This window comes from Mustela nivalis (assembly GCF_964662115.1).
Source record: "Mustela nivalis genome assembly, chromosome: 8".
Classification (NCBI taxonomy): Eukaryota; Metazoa; Chordata; class Mammalia; order Carnivora; family Mustelidae; genus Mustela; species Mustela nivalis.
Window position 1 is genome coordinate 140,308,051 of NC_139027.1, and position 14,695 is coordinate 140,322,745.

At 57.1% G+C, this 14,695-nt stretch overlaps 1 protein-coding gene across 6 annotated transcripts in view; it reads left to right on the forward strand.

Moving 5' to 3' along the window:
* Positions 1-14,695, forward strand: part of PHACTR3 (phosphatase and actin regulator 3) — a 222,979-nt gene that overhangs the window by 21,863 nt on the left and 186,421 nt on the right. The gene's annotated exons all lie outside the window — the stretch shown is intronic.

The following is a 14,695-nucleotide window of genomic DNA, read 5'->3' on the forward strand; positions in this document are numbered from 1 at the left end:
GGGAAAGAACCGAGTTCGCGGGCAGAGCGGGGGCGCTCCGCATCGGCCCTCCTTGCGGGCTTGCGGGCTCCGCCGTTCCGCTCCGAGGGGCTGTCCTGCCTTGGGCGCTGACCAGCTGGGGGAAGAGAGTCAGACCTGTGGCCGCCTCCGCCCGGGCTGCCTCCGAGCTCTGCGTCCCTCCCCGGGGCCCCAGCCCCGGCGGCCCCGGCTTGGGCGTCCCCGCCCGGGCAGGGCAGCGCTCCCGGGGCCGCCGCGCACGGGGGCTCGGGCTGGACGCCCAACTCCGGCGGGGCCTGGCGCACCTGGGCGCGCCCGCCCGCCTCCCGGGACAGGTGTGCCCGGCGGAGCCGCGGGCACGGAGATGCAGGGCGTGCGCCAGGGCCGAGCCCCGTTTCATTAAATTACACGGACTTTGTCCGCTCCCCCGCCCCCGCGGCAGCGTCGATTGTTTAGGTGATAAATCCGGTTACAAAGGCGTCTATAGGGCTTGATTGATTACTTTCCAGAGAGGAAGAAAGGCCTAATAAAGCAGGAGGGGGGTGGGCTGCGCGGGGCCTGTCACCATGGAGACGCAGGAAGCAAAGTGATCATTAAAACCTTTCTCCACCAGAAGGCAATTTTCACTTCACAGAGAGAAGTCTGAGCTTCTGAAATGTAGGGTTCAAAAAAAGAATCAAAGCTGGTGTTTTGGTATCAAGCCACTGGACTTGATTTCCACTCTTTGAGAGGCACAATTTTCTCAGGGATGATGTTTTGACAATAAGTTGCCCCTACCTTCCTTAGAAGATTTATTCTCTCCAGATGCACCGGCCCCAGATGGGGACCTGCTCACGGTAAATGGTGGGCATGGACATCTAGAACCCCCCCCCCCCGCCCCCCGGGGCTGGGGTGAACGCAGGCTTTGTGGGGAGACTCCCGCACCTCCCTGGAACATGCAGGAGCTTTACTCTCTAACTACAAAGAGGGACCTATTAAAGGCAGCTCTGCGGGCACCAGGGCCCAATTTGAAATTTTAAACAATAAACCCATGCAAGGCTTGTAAGATTTCTTTGTTAGGACTAGTGACACTGTGTCATTTGGTCAAACTAAGGTACCAGCCGAGGAAATCCCTGGCTTTTGCACATCTGGGAGGGCAAGTTAATTTCCTGGGAGTTTCAAGGGAGCCGGCCATAAGGTGACCCTTAAGGGTTTAATTAATCCTTTTATTAGAATCGGGGATTAAGCCTTCAGCACTCCATGATGGATTGGTTTTCTCTGTGTTGGAGATGCACATCCATGATTGTTCCAATTATGGAAGTTGAGTGGTTCGTCACGAGAGAATCCTTCCGAGCTCCTTTTGTCTCCCTGGCAGTAAAAGGAAGCAAACTTGAAACGGAAATTATGGAGGATTTAGCTTTTTGGCTGTCTGTGAGTTGATGCCTCCGTGGGTGGGAACAGAGGGCTCGGCAGGTGGCTGGTGCCAGTCCACCAGGGAGAGCTGGAAGGGCTTGGGTGATAACATGATGCCCTAGGAGGGCACACGCCCGAGTTAGTCTCCGGCTCAGAGGGTCAAAATGGGACCCTGGGAGCAGCTGTCTGAGGTGAAAAGTCTAGAGCGTATAAAATTCTGTGAGTGGTAGAGCCTTGCTACAGATATCAATTAAGTATTTATGGATTGTGTTAAGCAGAGGAGTTCTGGCAGAAAGAGGGTCAGAATCCTCAAGTTGGAAGCAGCCCGGGAGCTCGAAGCAGGAAGGGTGGACTAGGGGAGCATCTTCTATAACTGCCTTACCTGGTTGGCTTGGCAGGCTTGCATACCTCTTTTGACGGGAGGCTCACTTCTTTATGGGGCGGTGCCTGTTTTTGGGGGGCAGACCTGTTTAAAAATTCTTCAGATGGTTCGTTGGAGGCTGCAGCCCGTCCGTCCTGGTGGGATCGTCTCACGGTGTGTGTTACTGGGGGCTGCAGGAAGCCCGTTATTTCAGGGCAGTTATCATATGGATCTGCGTCTTTTTTTTCACTAGGGCTGCAAAGTCGCAGCCCTCATCTTGCCCTCCCTTCAGGACCTCGTCGTTTGTCCTCCTGCTGCTCTAAACATCTACTCCTGGGAGTTGAAGCTGGTGTGCCAGCTGTGGAATAACCCAGTACAAAGTCAAGGAGAAGAGTTGCCTCCTTTCCTCTGAATTCTAGATTTTTATAAAACAGCCCAAGGTTGCATTTACCCTTGACCCCAAGGCATTTTTTTTTTTTTCAGTAGTCTCCATGCCCAGCAGGGAGCTCACTGTGGGGCTTGAACTCAGGACCCGGAGATCAAGACCTGAGCTGAGATCGAGAGTTAGACGCTTAACCTCCTGAGCCACTCAGGTGCCCCTCCCCCCCCAATACATTTTTCATGCATCAGGATTCTCTTAGTGAGGACTCAGAACGTTCTCAGAAGGGTAGACTCTCCCTCTCTCACTCTTCAGAGGTTACCATTATGACGAGTTTAGAGGAGATCCTCTGGAACTTTCCTATTCGTTTATAGCTACATGTTCTTAGAAGATCAGCTTTGAGAAAACACTGTGTGTAGGGTTCTTCAACTTGTTCCTACTCCATACTGGGTCTTGGAGGTCTTGTCACATAGTATATTTCCGTCTCCCTCTCTTTAATACCTGCACAGCAGGCCAGAGAATATATTTTTCAGTTTATGTATTTGTGTTGTTTCCAGTTTTTACCCATCACAATCCCCCTGGCTGGGGCTCCCCGGGCAAAGCCTCCTTGGGCTCCTGTGTACATTTCCTGTAAGGTGTGTCTCATCTCGTGGGATGTCTGGATCGCAGGGGACCCACGTTTTCTTTTTATGATAGCGCACCCTGGAAAATGTACCACTGACATTCTTGCCAGGCTCTCTGCGAGCGCCCTTTCTCTGATGGCTTGCCAACAGCTGAGATCATCAATCCCCTTTTCCCCCTGCACAAAGAGTGACAACTCGTGGCTCATTGTGTTAATTTGTGGCTCCTTGATTGCTGGTGAGCTTGAGCAGCCTTATTCGTGCATTAAATCTCTCCGTGGCCACGTCTGTGGCCAGGGCCTGCGCGGTGGGGATGGAGGGAGCTCCCTGAAGGCCTTTCCTTCCGCTCGCTCCGCATCATCGCTGCGATGATGATTCTGGTCTTTGCCAGGCTCCTTTCTGTAAGTCTCTGCTCTCTACCCACAGGCATGGGCAGGCCTTCTCCCCAAACTGAGCTTTCAACAAGGGAATGCAGCACGCCTCCCAGGAGTGCCTGCTCATGGGGACTTTGGCTCTGCCCTCAGACTTGCCCTGTCCCTTGTCCCTCTTTCTGATGCTGTCTTCCCCCTGGACCCTGCTGCCTTTGCTTCGGGGCTCCCTGTTTACCCAGCTCCTCCCCTCTTCCCAGCATGACACTTGGGGTCCCTGCAGGTCCTTGGCCACCTTCTTTCTCTATGCCCTGCCCCTCCGGGTGCCTCCCCGGTTCCCCAGTGCAGGACCAGAGACTGGGCTCAGAGTTAGCTGGGAATGCCTTTTAAAACACTTCTGTGGTGGGGGGGGCGCCTGGGTGGCTCGGTGGGTTAGAGCCTCTGCCTTAGGCTCAGGTCGTGATCCCAGCGTCCTGGGATCGAGCCCCGCATCGGGCTCTCTGCTCTGCAGAAAGCCTGCTTCCTCCTCTCTCTGCCCGCCTCCCTGCCTGCTTGTGATCTCTCTCTCTCTCTGTCAAATAAATAAATAAATCTTAAAAAAAAAAAAAAAAACCACTTCTGTGGACCCTGGTCATCTCCCTTTGTAAAGGCTCTGTTCTGGAGGACCAGCCAGGTGGGGGACCTTTGTGGGTGGGCTTCCTCAGGCTTGGCCCTGTGGACATCTGTGCCGGGTCGCTTTCTGCAGTAGGGCTGTCCTCCGTGCTGTATGGAAATGGTTAGCGGCATTCCCGGCCTCTCCACTAGACGACGGTGGCTCCTCCCGCCCCTCATTATGACGCCCAAAAATGTGGCATCGCCAGGTGTCCCCTGGGGGTAAAACGGCTCAGGTGAGCTCACGTGGGGAACCCGTGAGTTTAGGACTCAGCCATGGCCTCAGTGTCTCTGCTGACAGCTTCCGTGTGTGGGGGAGCCCTGCCCTGCCTTTCCTGAGTCCTGAGCCCCACATCTCTGCTGTCCCCTCTGCTGTCACCTCTGCTGTCCCCCTCCCGTCCCTCAGATCTCGGGCTGACGTCACCTCCTCAGAATGCCCTCCTTGTCCGCCAGGTTAGATCAGACACCCTGCCCCAACCAGCCCCGAACTGCCCTTGAGTTCCAAGTCACTCAGTGTGCTCATCCTGCCGGGGATGTCGGGGTCTGTCATCCGTGGGGTGAGTCCCCTCTCGGCCCAGAGCCCAGCACAGACCTCACATGCAGGAGGCGCCCGCGAGCATTTGCTGAATGAAAGGCGGACAGGTCCCAGACACCGGGGCCTTCGCTGACGTGGCTTGGGGCTGGCCAGCTGCACCGGCCCCCGTGGAAAAGCAGCTCTGGCACAGCCAAAGGGTGGCTGAGGGGCCAGCAGCTGCACGCTTCTGCAGGGTCAGAGCCACATCTGGAGAGGGAGAAGCCTGTGAGAGCGTCCTGTGCCCCCCTGAGCTGCGGACTGATACCCAGACGCACCCACCTTCCGCTCGGGGGGGCACTCCCATTGCTTGCCTTTTCCCTGCCCGTGGCCGCTGGGAGCCCCCACCACACCTTCTGGCTGGACCCTCAGGACCGAGTCCCAGGTCTCCTTGTCCCCCGGCCTGGTCCCACAAGGCAGGGCAGGGAGCTTTCCAAAACGTAAGCCCCGTCTGGTGTCTCCTTTGCCGCAGCCCCACGGCCCGGTGGTGGTGAGGGAGATGCGGCCCGTTTACTTCTCTTGGGCTTCTTCCCGGCTCCTGGCTCCGATGCTCAAGTCCTGAGTCCAGGGGTTGTCCCTGTGGCCCCCGGCAGAGGGTCTGCGTGGTTCAATCAGCAGCAGAGCCGTGCGGTAATTACCTTGTCAGCTTCTCTGAGCTTATTAAAAAGAAAAGCTGGACGCTTTAAAAAGATAGGGAGTTTAAAAACTTAAAGAGTTTTTTTTTTTTCCCCTGACAGTAAAAGCACCGCACAGAAAAAGATGGGATGCTTTTGAGATTTCTGTGCCCTGCCCCCTTCGCACCCAAATGCCACCCAGAAGGCCCTCGCAGGGAGGGCTTTGTCAGCACGAGAAGGTCAAACACCAGGTTCAGGGTCCCGGCTTTTCCCCTCGCCACCCTGTGCCCCTCTTGATCTGTTGCCAGTTGCCTTCTCTCTTTCACTCTTGGAAATGATCTCACTGATTTATTCGACAACCTAATTTATTATGTCTCTCCCTCTAGACGACACTGTCTAGTGCCATAGCTGGTGACTTGTAGCCATTTGAATCTGAGTAAATAAATTAAAATGAATACTTCCTTTCCCCCATTGCACTGACCACACTTTAAGGACTCGATAACCACTGGTGGCTGGTGGCTGCCATCTTAAGATAGTGCGGATCTAGAACATTCCATCCCCGTAGTGTTGGGCAGCACTGCTCTAGACTGTAAACTCCCTGAGAGCTGGGCCTTGTCCATTGTCCTCCTGGTTATGCTACACGTGGCTGTTTCCCAGTGAATGTTTGTTGGTTGACTGAGGTCACCAGAGTGGGATTGTCCTGGCCCAGAGCTCTCCTGCTAGAGAGATCCTCAGCCTCCTTCAGTCTGATCTTCTCATGTTGTGAAGAGGAGGGTGTCCAAGCAGAGACTATCTCATATCCACACAACATTCATTTGTTTCACCCCAGTGAGTTTCCCCAGAGGAACTAAAATACCCTGTATTTGGTTCTTGCTGGTTGGCTCTCTTTGACTAAGAAAACAATGACCTCCAAACACGTTGTCTGCAGCGGGATGGGTGGTCCAAGTCTGGCTCTGCCACATACAGGCTAGGTGACTTTGGGCAGGGCATCTCACTTCTCCAAATGTCCATTTCCGTTATGTCACAGAGTGATAATTTCTGTCCCTAACTCCTGGTGGGTGAGGTTTCCTGAGCTATTGTCCATAACCAGGAGTAAATTTTGAGTCACTGGTCATTGGTTTCACGGCTTCAAGAAGGCAGGTGTCCCCTCAGACGTCCTCTGATCACCTCGAGATTGTCCCATCTTCTGTGAATGAAGTCAGGAGGCAGCGAACCCGGGGACCAGGTTGGGGAGGTGTGGGAGGGACAGCTCCTGGGCCCTTGGCAGCCCCTGCTCTAACTGGGTCTGTGTCAAGGCCAAGCTCTCAGGCTCTCCCCCACGCATGAATGTGGGTGAGCCCATGCTGACCCCGCGGGACTCGTTAGGACGTGGGGCCCCGCAGGGTGTCAGGGTCCGTTCTCAGGAAACGGTGATGAGGAGGAGGCTGTGGTTCTGATTGGGGTTCAGGTCTCCCTGCGTCCCTGCGGCAGCCTGCTGTGTGGACGGGCTGGGTCAAACCATCTCCCGCTCCCCAGCCGTTGGCTCCAGCCCGCACCTGCCCTTTCCCGTAGTCACCGTCCTTCTGGGGCCGTGCCTGACCCCACGGCTGCCTCCCTGTCCAGCTCTAGCTCCCCCTTCCCAGATGCCACTCCCCAGCTGCCTACCAGCTCCTTCCCCAGACTGCAGTCCCCACAGAGTCCCCTCACCTCCTCCAAGTCACCGACTCGGGTACTATAATTCTGGGGCAGCATTTTGGTGGCCTTGAAATAAGATCTGAATGTGTATTTGCGGGGAGGGGTTTCACCTTTGTGAGTTTGCCTGGCAGGTCCTTTTGGGGAAGGACACCTTCTAGAAGGACATGGCTGAGTCACTGTGACACTTAGGGCCGTGGAGCAGTCACACCAGCCGCCGCTGCAGCGACGATGGAATGTTCCAGACCCCCTGCCGGCTCCTCAACCACCCTGTCGTTGACGGGGTGGACAGAGACTGTCAGAGAGAGAGAGACACAGGGGGAAAGTGTGAATATGACCAGTGGATATCAGAGGGTTTTTGACTTACTGTTTTGCATTTTGCGAGGTGGGAGCGATTCCCTGCCCTATGGTCGTTCCACACGGGGCCTGAGCTGCAGGGCCGGTGGGAGCCGCGTCCTGGCCAGCAGGCGAGTTGGGGAGTGGACAGCTGGCGTGGCGCCTGTTAGGGCCATGTGGGAGCACAGGCCCAGGGCTGCCAGATCCCCTATTTATATCCGGAGGCCGGACATCCAGATTTTTAATGTGAAACGTGATTGTTTGAGCTTGTCAAGTCTATTGGTTAGGGATTGGTTTGGCTTCGTGAAAATAGGAAAACTAAACCGCGCTGGCTGAAATGAGGTTGGGGTTTTCTCGGCAGCTAACCCGTTGCAGCATCAGAGGCTCTGTGACTTCCTTGCAAGCTTCTGGTTGCAGATGGTCGCTGCAACTCTAACAGCAGATACACCGTCAGGGCAGGATGAAGGGGATGGTGACAGGTTGAGGGCTATCCACCTGTGGAGTCATGACCCTGCTTTCCTGGGGGCCCTACCCAGGGACATCCACTGATGCTTTCTTGGCAGGTGCTGCGGGGCTGGGAAATGTGGGGTTTTGTTTGGCTGATTCGTGGTTGTTTAGGATCGGTGCATGGCTTCCTTTCACCAGAGCTGGTGAAAAAGGAGAGGGTCCAAGTGTTTGTAGGTAATCGCCTGCTGTCGCCTGCCAGGCCAGCCTGAAACCAGACAAAACCCCAACCCAAACCAAGCATCAGGGCTGCATGAGGCCCGCAGGCTGCCCTTCGAGGAAAACGGAGAAGGAATCTCAGGAAGACTGAGCAGTTATTTTGTTCCATGGCATTTCTTTACCAAGAAATTAAAGGTTGGACTAGAATGTGTGATCTAAGCCTGAACATTATGTCCATCCAAATTTTATTTGAGAATATTTATCCCGGGTACAAGACTGACAAGGTCACTGGCCTTCACGGGGCGGACAGTCTGGTAAATTATTGATAGCTGGAGTGAAAATACGCACGTTCCAACTCTGCCTTCCATGGGGGCATCATGCTTCCTTCTGTTTCATCTTCCTCTAAAGCCTTGAGGAGGCCAAGGGTCCTGCCCATGGGTAGCTTAGAGGAAGAGGTGGCTGGGGGAGGAGCTTGAATCCAGGGAGCTTGATGCCCCGCCCACCCACCTGCCCACACCACTGCTTGCCCCGCCCACTGCTTGCCCCGCCCCGTCCCTGCCCTACTAACCACGCATCCCAACCACTCTCTGCCCCGCCTACTCTGCCCCGCCCACTCTGCCTGCCCCGCCCATTCTCTGCGTCCCCTTCATCCCTCTTACCTGCAGGGCCTCATCAGCCTCTTGGATGGAGCAGGTGCTTGTGCTCTGTCCCTCCCCCGGCTCTGGCAGTCCGTCTGGCCGACGTAGGTGTATCCGTGGTCGCATCAGCACAGGCGCAGACATCCTGGTCCATTTCCCAGTTCGTCGGACCAGAATGGCCGCCAGGATGAGATCTATGTATTGAAAGTCAGGCTAGGGGATGGCGGAGAGTCCGCCGTCGGCAGAGTCGTTGAAGGTTTCCCCTTGAATGGGCTGGGGCGGTGTCCCTGTCTGTTCGGGCAGGTCACTGGACGGGTGACTTGGCAGCGTACCTTATCCGACAGGCAGGGCCGGAGGCGGCTGGCACTGATCCCGGGGCCAGTCACAGAACGAATCTGCCACGACCCAAGCGGAGGACTGTGACCCCGTGGCCTAATAAATACCCGTATTCCACGTTGTCCTGCAGCTGTCCTAAATGTAGCACTTGCTGACGTTGCCGTCGGTCTCAGTCCTCCTGACGGGCTGCGTTACTGCTTTACGAGTTTGGTCCCACTCCTTCCCGGAAGTTTGTATCCGTGTGCAGAGAGATTTTTGCCTGGTTGTAATCACCAGCTCAGGGGATTTGAATCAAGGCGGAGAGATGTGCCAGAAACGATCTTTTTGCTTCCCTTTGGCAGGAAAACATCGTCTCGGGCAATGTTAATTCGGGGATGACTGTGTTTCTGCAGTCACATGAGTCAGGTTGTTGCTGACCTTGGCACATTTGTCAGCCGGGTCCTTTGTGCAAAGCTCCTGAGCCCTCCCGAGCCTCAGAACCCTGCTGCAGTGCTGGGGTCGCCAGGCCCCGCCCCCCGCTTTTAATTTTCTTTTTAGAGTCCAGATGTGCTGGGGGACACGGGTTCCATGGAGAGTGGTCGTAGAGGATCTTCCTTGAAACCAAATCTGTTTACGTCTGGGGGAAGATGCATTAAAAGGTGAATAAAGTAGCCCCGTCATGCGTTGAGACAGAAGACACAGAGGCAGCAAAGGTCGGGGAGGTCACAACCGGGGTGTCAGTTTCAGGGACTTGGGGAGATGCTGTATGTTATCATCCTGGGCTTGTGACTCTTTGGTTCTTATTTATCTGCACGGCCACGTGCTTGGTGTGGGGGCTGTGTCGCCCGTTCTGAGAGCTCACAGTCTGGCGAGCTGCACTGACGATACCACGTTCACAAATACAATGTCAGGATCCCTGTGTCCTAAGCACCAGACCTCTCAGATTGGTCCCCTTCTGGGCTGGGTCTCGTTCCTTCTCTGCCAGTGATCAGTGGTCCGCAAGCAGGTGGCAGGTCAAGGACCCAGGCTGGGCTCCGTGAGTGCCTCTTTTCCACGTGGGCCTCACCCTCCACGGACCCAGCCACCTTGCCTCGTGGCAGTGGTGGAAATGCAGGTCATAGTAGATACAGGAGGGGCGGAGAACTGGGGCCACGGTGCAGCCCACACAGCAGGCTGTTCTCAGCTCCAGGACAGTCCTGCTCCGCGTGGATGCTAGTTCTTCTCGAGTACATGGTAACGACACCCCATATCCCCTTCTTCCTACACGCAGCTGTGCCCTCAGCTGTGCTCTCAGAGACGAGGGCTCGGTGAAATTCATGTTCGGTGTCTCCTGCTCCTCTCACGTGGCGGAGCCACCACTGGGAGGCCGACAGGCGAGGTCGGAGGGGGCCTGGCAGGTACGTGGACTCTTTGGTTTCAGACTGCCTGGGTTAGCATGACTTTGACAGAGCCCCTGAACATCTCTGAGCCTGTGTCCCCATTGGTAGCAGGACGGTTCCTCGTCGCACTGCCTACCATGGAGGATGGTGGTGAGGACCAGGGTGGGGTGGTTTCTGTAGAGCATTAAGCACAGTGCCTGTCACTACGGAGAAGCTGAGCATGTGGCCAGTGACGGTGGGGGCAGTGTGGAGGCTCTGACACCCATGTCTCCCATGGGTGCCCTCGCGATGCTGCCAGAAGTGTCCCTCCTGGGGGCGTGTCCCTGCACTGCGGGTGGTAACCAGGCATCCCTTCTCACATTCCCACCCTTGCCTGGTTGGCCCTGGGGCTGGTGCACGGGGTCGCTGCTATGGGAGGGACAGTCCTCTGGAGGCACTGTGCCCATCTCCCTAATTGGGGAGCTGAACTGGGAAAGCCAGGAGGTAACGGGCCCAGGTCAGAGGACAAGGTTGAAGGCTGAGTCACAGCCCCAGCTGGGATGTTCTGCTGCGAGTGTGCGGGACTGGTGCTTGAGGTCAGCCTTGCGCTCAGGAGCGGGTGCGTGGACAGCGGGGCCCTCCTGCTCCTCTCATGTGATTCCCCCCCCCCCCCCCGCCAGCTACCCTCATGGGTAGCTGCTTCTTCATTAATGTGAAGCAACAGAAGATTTAGGGACAAGGCATTCGTTTGTCTCACTGTTCTAGTGGGAGAGTGAGTAGCAGGGGTGTTTAATAACAGGAGCATGGAACAGACTACAAACCCTCCTCATGCTTCTGTTGGTCTGAGCAGCCCCTCGAGGAGCGCAGGGGGCACAGGCTGTCTCTCTGTTGAGTCCCCTGCGGGACTCTGGTAGAGCTGGCCTTTCCTTAACGCTGCCACTGCGAACATTGGTGACATCTTAATGTGACGCCTTTCCTCTAGTAGTTTCCCAACTCTGCCCCGCTTTCTGGGAACTATATTGGTACCTTCTTTCCGTAAGGATTTGTGCTGTTGGCGGCTGTTCTCAGCTCCAGGACAGTCCTGCTCCGCGTGGATGCTAGCTCTTCTCGAGTACATGGTAACGACACCCCATATCCCTTTCTTCCTACACGCAGGGGACTGTCGGGAAAAGTAAAATCAGGGGGGAAAAGTCCCCCAGCAAGGGGCAGTGACAGCAGGGCACGGGGCTTCAGGGCGGGTGGTCTTGCCCTTTGGGGAGTTGCTGGAGCCGTGAGAAGGGCAGCACTTGGAGCACGACTCTTGGTGATACCGATACGCATTGCTAAAAAGCAGCCGACAAATGTGTTAATAATTAGTCTCTGTGTGGTTTTTTAAATGAACTAATGACAGTTTATTCCCGGAGGACATTAGCCCGGAGCAGCTGTGCCCTCAGGGAAATACCAACTCCGATCACGCGTCTTGTTTCTCTGGTTCCTTTTTCTGACCCTGGGCCGAGTGGATGTCGCATCTCACTCGGTGGACTCTTGGGCCAGGAGACCCAGGTCGCCCCTCGAATGGCACCTAGGAGCCCAGTTACCAAACATCTCAGGGGGTGTGACATTGCTCGTTGCGGAGAGGGTGTTCGATGACTTCTCACCCCACTGCGAGAGCTTGGATTGGGAAAAGAAGAGACACGCAACATACGTGTGACGGCCCCAGGGGGCTTCTTGCAAGTGTGGGCTCCCCTCCACTTCCTCCTTCCCCGCCCCCCCCACCGCTCCTGACCAGCACACAGAGTGCCTGCCTCAGGCCAGGTGTGACGGTAGGCATGGGGACAGCATGGACAGCAGAGGCATTGCCCCACTGCCCTGAGGTAGTCTCATGGGGGGGTGGGCCAGGGCTGGGCTCTCCCACAGGCAAACGCGAGTCCCATCAGAGGGAGGCTGCCCTGGTGCGGGGGAGGGGCCTGCAGGCTGGGGGAGCTCAGAGAAGGTGTCACTCGAGTCGGGAGCCGAAATGTGGGTTGGAGTGAACCAACCTGAGTGGGAAGGGCAGGGTTTTCTGGTGGGAGAAGATGGTCCGTGCAAAGGTGGGAAGGAGTTTGAGGGGGTGCTCCAGGGACCAGAGTCGTGTGGTGGCCGGAGGGTGGGAGGAGGGGGCGTGTGGCCGGATGTTGCCCCGGAGCGGCCGGGAGCCTTCTCCAGGGACTCCTGGGCAGAGCGGGGTGGCAGAGGGGGTGTGCACCTGCAGAGGCAGCAGGAAGCCTGGAGGGAGGGGCCCCATGTCTGCACGTTGTCTGCACGTTGTGTGCGCGTGTGCGCGCCCGCGTGCGTGGAGAGGGCGACTGGGAGGCTGTTCTCGGGGCCTGTGAAGAGCTCCGGCTTCCCAGCCTGCGTTGTCCTTGGGCTCGCAGACCCCTGTGCAGCTCTTTGTACAGAATGTGCACAGACGCGACTCCCTGCGGTTTCTCTGTCCTCTCATGCCCGGAAGCCTGGAATCAGGCCTCACTCCACAGACTGGTGGGGCCACGGCTGTGTGGCCCCTGTCACCCTTGGGAAGCTTGGGGACCATCCCAGCATCGGGGCTGGAAGTGCTGGAAGTGTGGTCGGGCACCTGTTCTCTCTCTCTTTCTCCCTCTTGCCTGCAGTGAGGGGTCTGTGAGCCCATGTTCACCGGCCATCTCCCTGCCGTGGGCAGTTCAGAAACCCTCTGTGTGTTTCTCTCGTGGTGTCCAGGCCCAGGACGCTGAGCGTGGGCCCCCGTACCCTGAGGTCAGGGGCTCGGGTGGGCACCTGTACTGTGTGCGGTGTGGGAAGGAGGTGGGCAGGCCCAGAAGACAGAGGGACGAGGGTCTCCTTCCCAGAATCACTGGGGGTTTCAGGCTTCTTGCTTCCTCTTCTCTCCATCCCTTCCTCTGTTCCCCTCCCCGTGCTCCTGTCTCCCTCCTTCCTGAAAAGAAGAGGCAGTAGTGGGAGAAGGCACACGGTCGGAGGTTCGCCAGGAGCTGTGAAGGTCCGCTTGTCAGGCTCCTGCAGGCCGTAAGGGCTACACAGCTCCGTGTGCTGACTTTTGTCAGAAGTCGCTGCAGGGGTGGGGGCAGCCTTCGCACACATGTGTACGTGTGCATGGGTGCCGGTGTGTGTGTGTTGAGGGTACTGTTGTAATTCTCATCTTTTGGGGAACATTTATTTATTTGACAGAGAGCGCGCATACGCTGGAGGGCGGGGCAGTGGGAGAGGGAGAGAGTGTCAAGCAGACTCTGCCTGGAATGCAGATTCTGGACACGGGGCTCCATCCCAGGACCCTGAGATCATGACCGAGATGAAACCGAGAGCTGGGTGTTCAGTCAGCCAAGGCACCCAGGCACCTGCCTCCCCTCTGGTTTCGAGGCCTCAGAGGGAAGGGACCTGGGTCAGGCGTCAGCTCACATCTTTCCCGCAGACCGCTGGAGCCAGTGTCCGGGCGCCTAGTAGTGGGCCTTCCGGGCAGTCTCGAACCCCAGCCCCCCCACCCCGCCCCCGGCTGGCCTCGGCAGGTGCCTGCGTCGGGCGCTGCTTACTGTCCTCCTTTCTCCTTTGTGCATGGAGAGACGACATCTCTGCCTTCCTGGGGAGGTCGTGGGCCTCCGATGAGGCCTGGGAGCTTGGCCTCGATCAGCTGTAACTGACCTGCCGCTGACACTCGCGGGTGGGCACCGTGAGATGACGCCCTTCTCCTGTTCCCCCGGGGTGGCGAGTCTGGGATGGAGCTGCTCTGACTGTGGGGGACGGTGCCCCCTGTTTGCTGGCCTGGCCTCAGAAGCCCTCACCGTCTTGCCGTGCATGGGAAGGCCTGGTGTGTTTGTTGCTCCTCCAGCTGCAGGACAGGCAGGGGTCAGAGTGCTTCTGGGGGCTGAGCTGGGCATGGGTCTTAGCAGGGAAGCACACACATCCAGAGTCCTCTGGGCTGGGTGCTGTTACTCCGTCCCGGACGCCTGCGTCCTTCCTGAAAGCCGTGAGCCACTGTCTAGAGGAGCCTGAGCTCGACTTGCTGGGGGAGAACCCTCGAGCTAATATGCAATCCCACTGTTACATTTATTCTGGGGAGCACGTGTTCTAATTTGTGTCATCTTAGCTTCCATCAGAAAGATCTCCAGCAAACACTCAGAAGCTTGTTTTCATAGAAGGCATGAGCCTTGGAAAATAATATCCCCCCCAACCCTGGAAATATAAGCAGGAAAGGGGAAATCAATGTTTTCCCTGGGAGGTGGTAGATAATAGTTCTTATAAAAAACAAAAAGGCTTTACACTGGAGAAGTAATACATGCCCACGTCGGGAAAACTCCGGGCCAGCGGGAGACGGCGGAGTAGGCGCCGGTGAGCTGGCATGGCCCACTCGGGCCTGGGCTGGGGTGTGTTCCGGCCAGCTGTCTGTTTCTTCCCTCCGGGCCTCAGTTTCCCCACTCACAGCCCCCACCCCCCGGGTGGTTATGGTCGGCGTTCAGCAGTGCCGCGTGTCGGGTGCCCACCATGGGGAGACTGAGGTGGAGGGGGACTCGGGGTGTGCGGGGCAGGGCAGGGGAGGAAGGGTGGCCCCCAGACCCCCTTCAGATGGGGACGGCTGAGGAGCGCGATTTGGGGAAGGAGAGCTTGAGTTCAGGAGACGGTCTGGGACGGTTGCCAAGAAGGTATCGGGCACGTGAGCCCGCTGGAGAACAACATCACGCCAACGGGCGCATTTGAGGCTCCGTGCTTCCCTCACAGCGGGGCTGTGGGACACGGGGAGGGACTTTGAATGTCCCC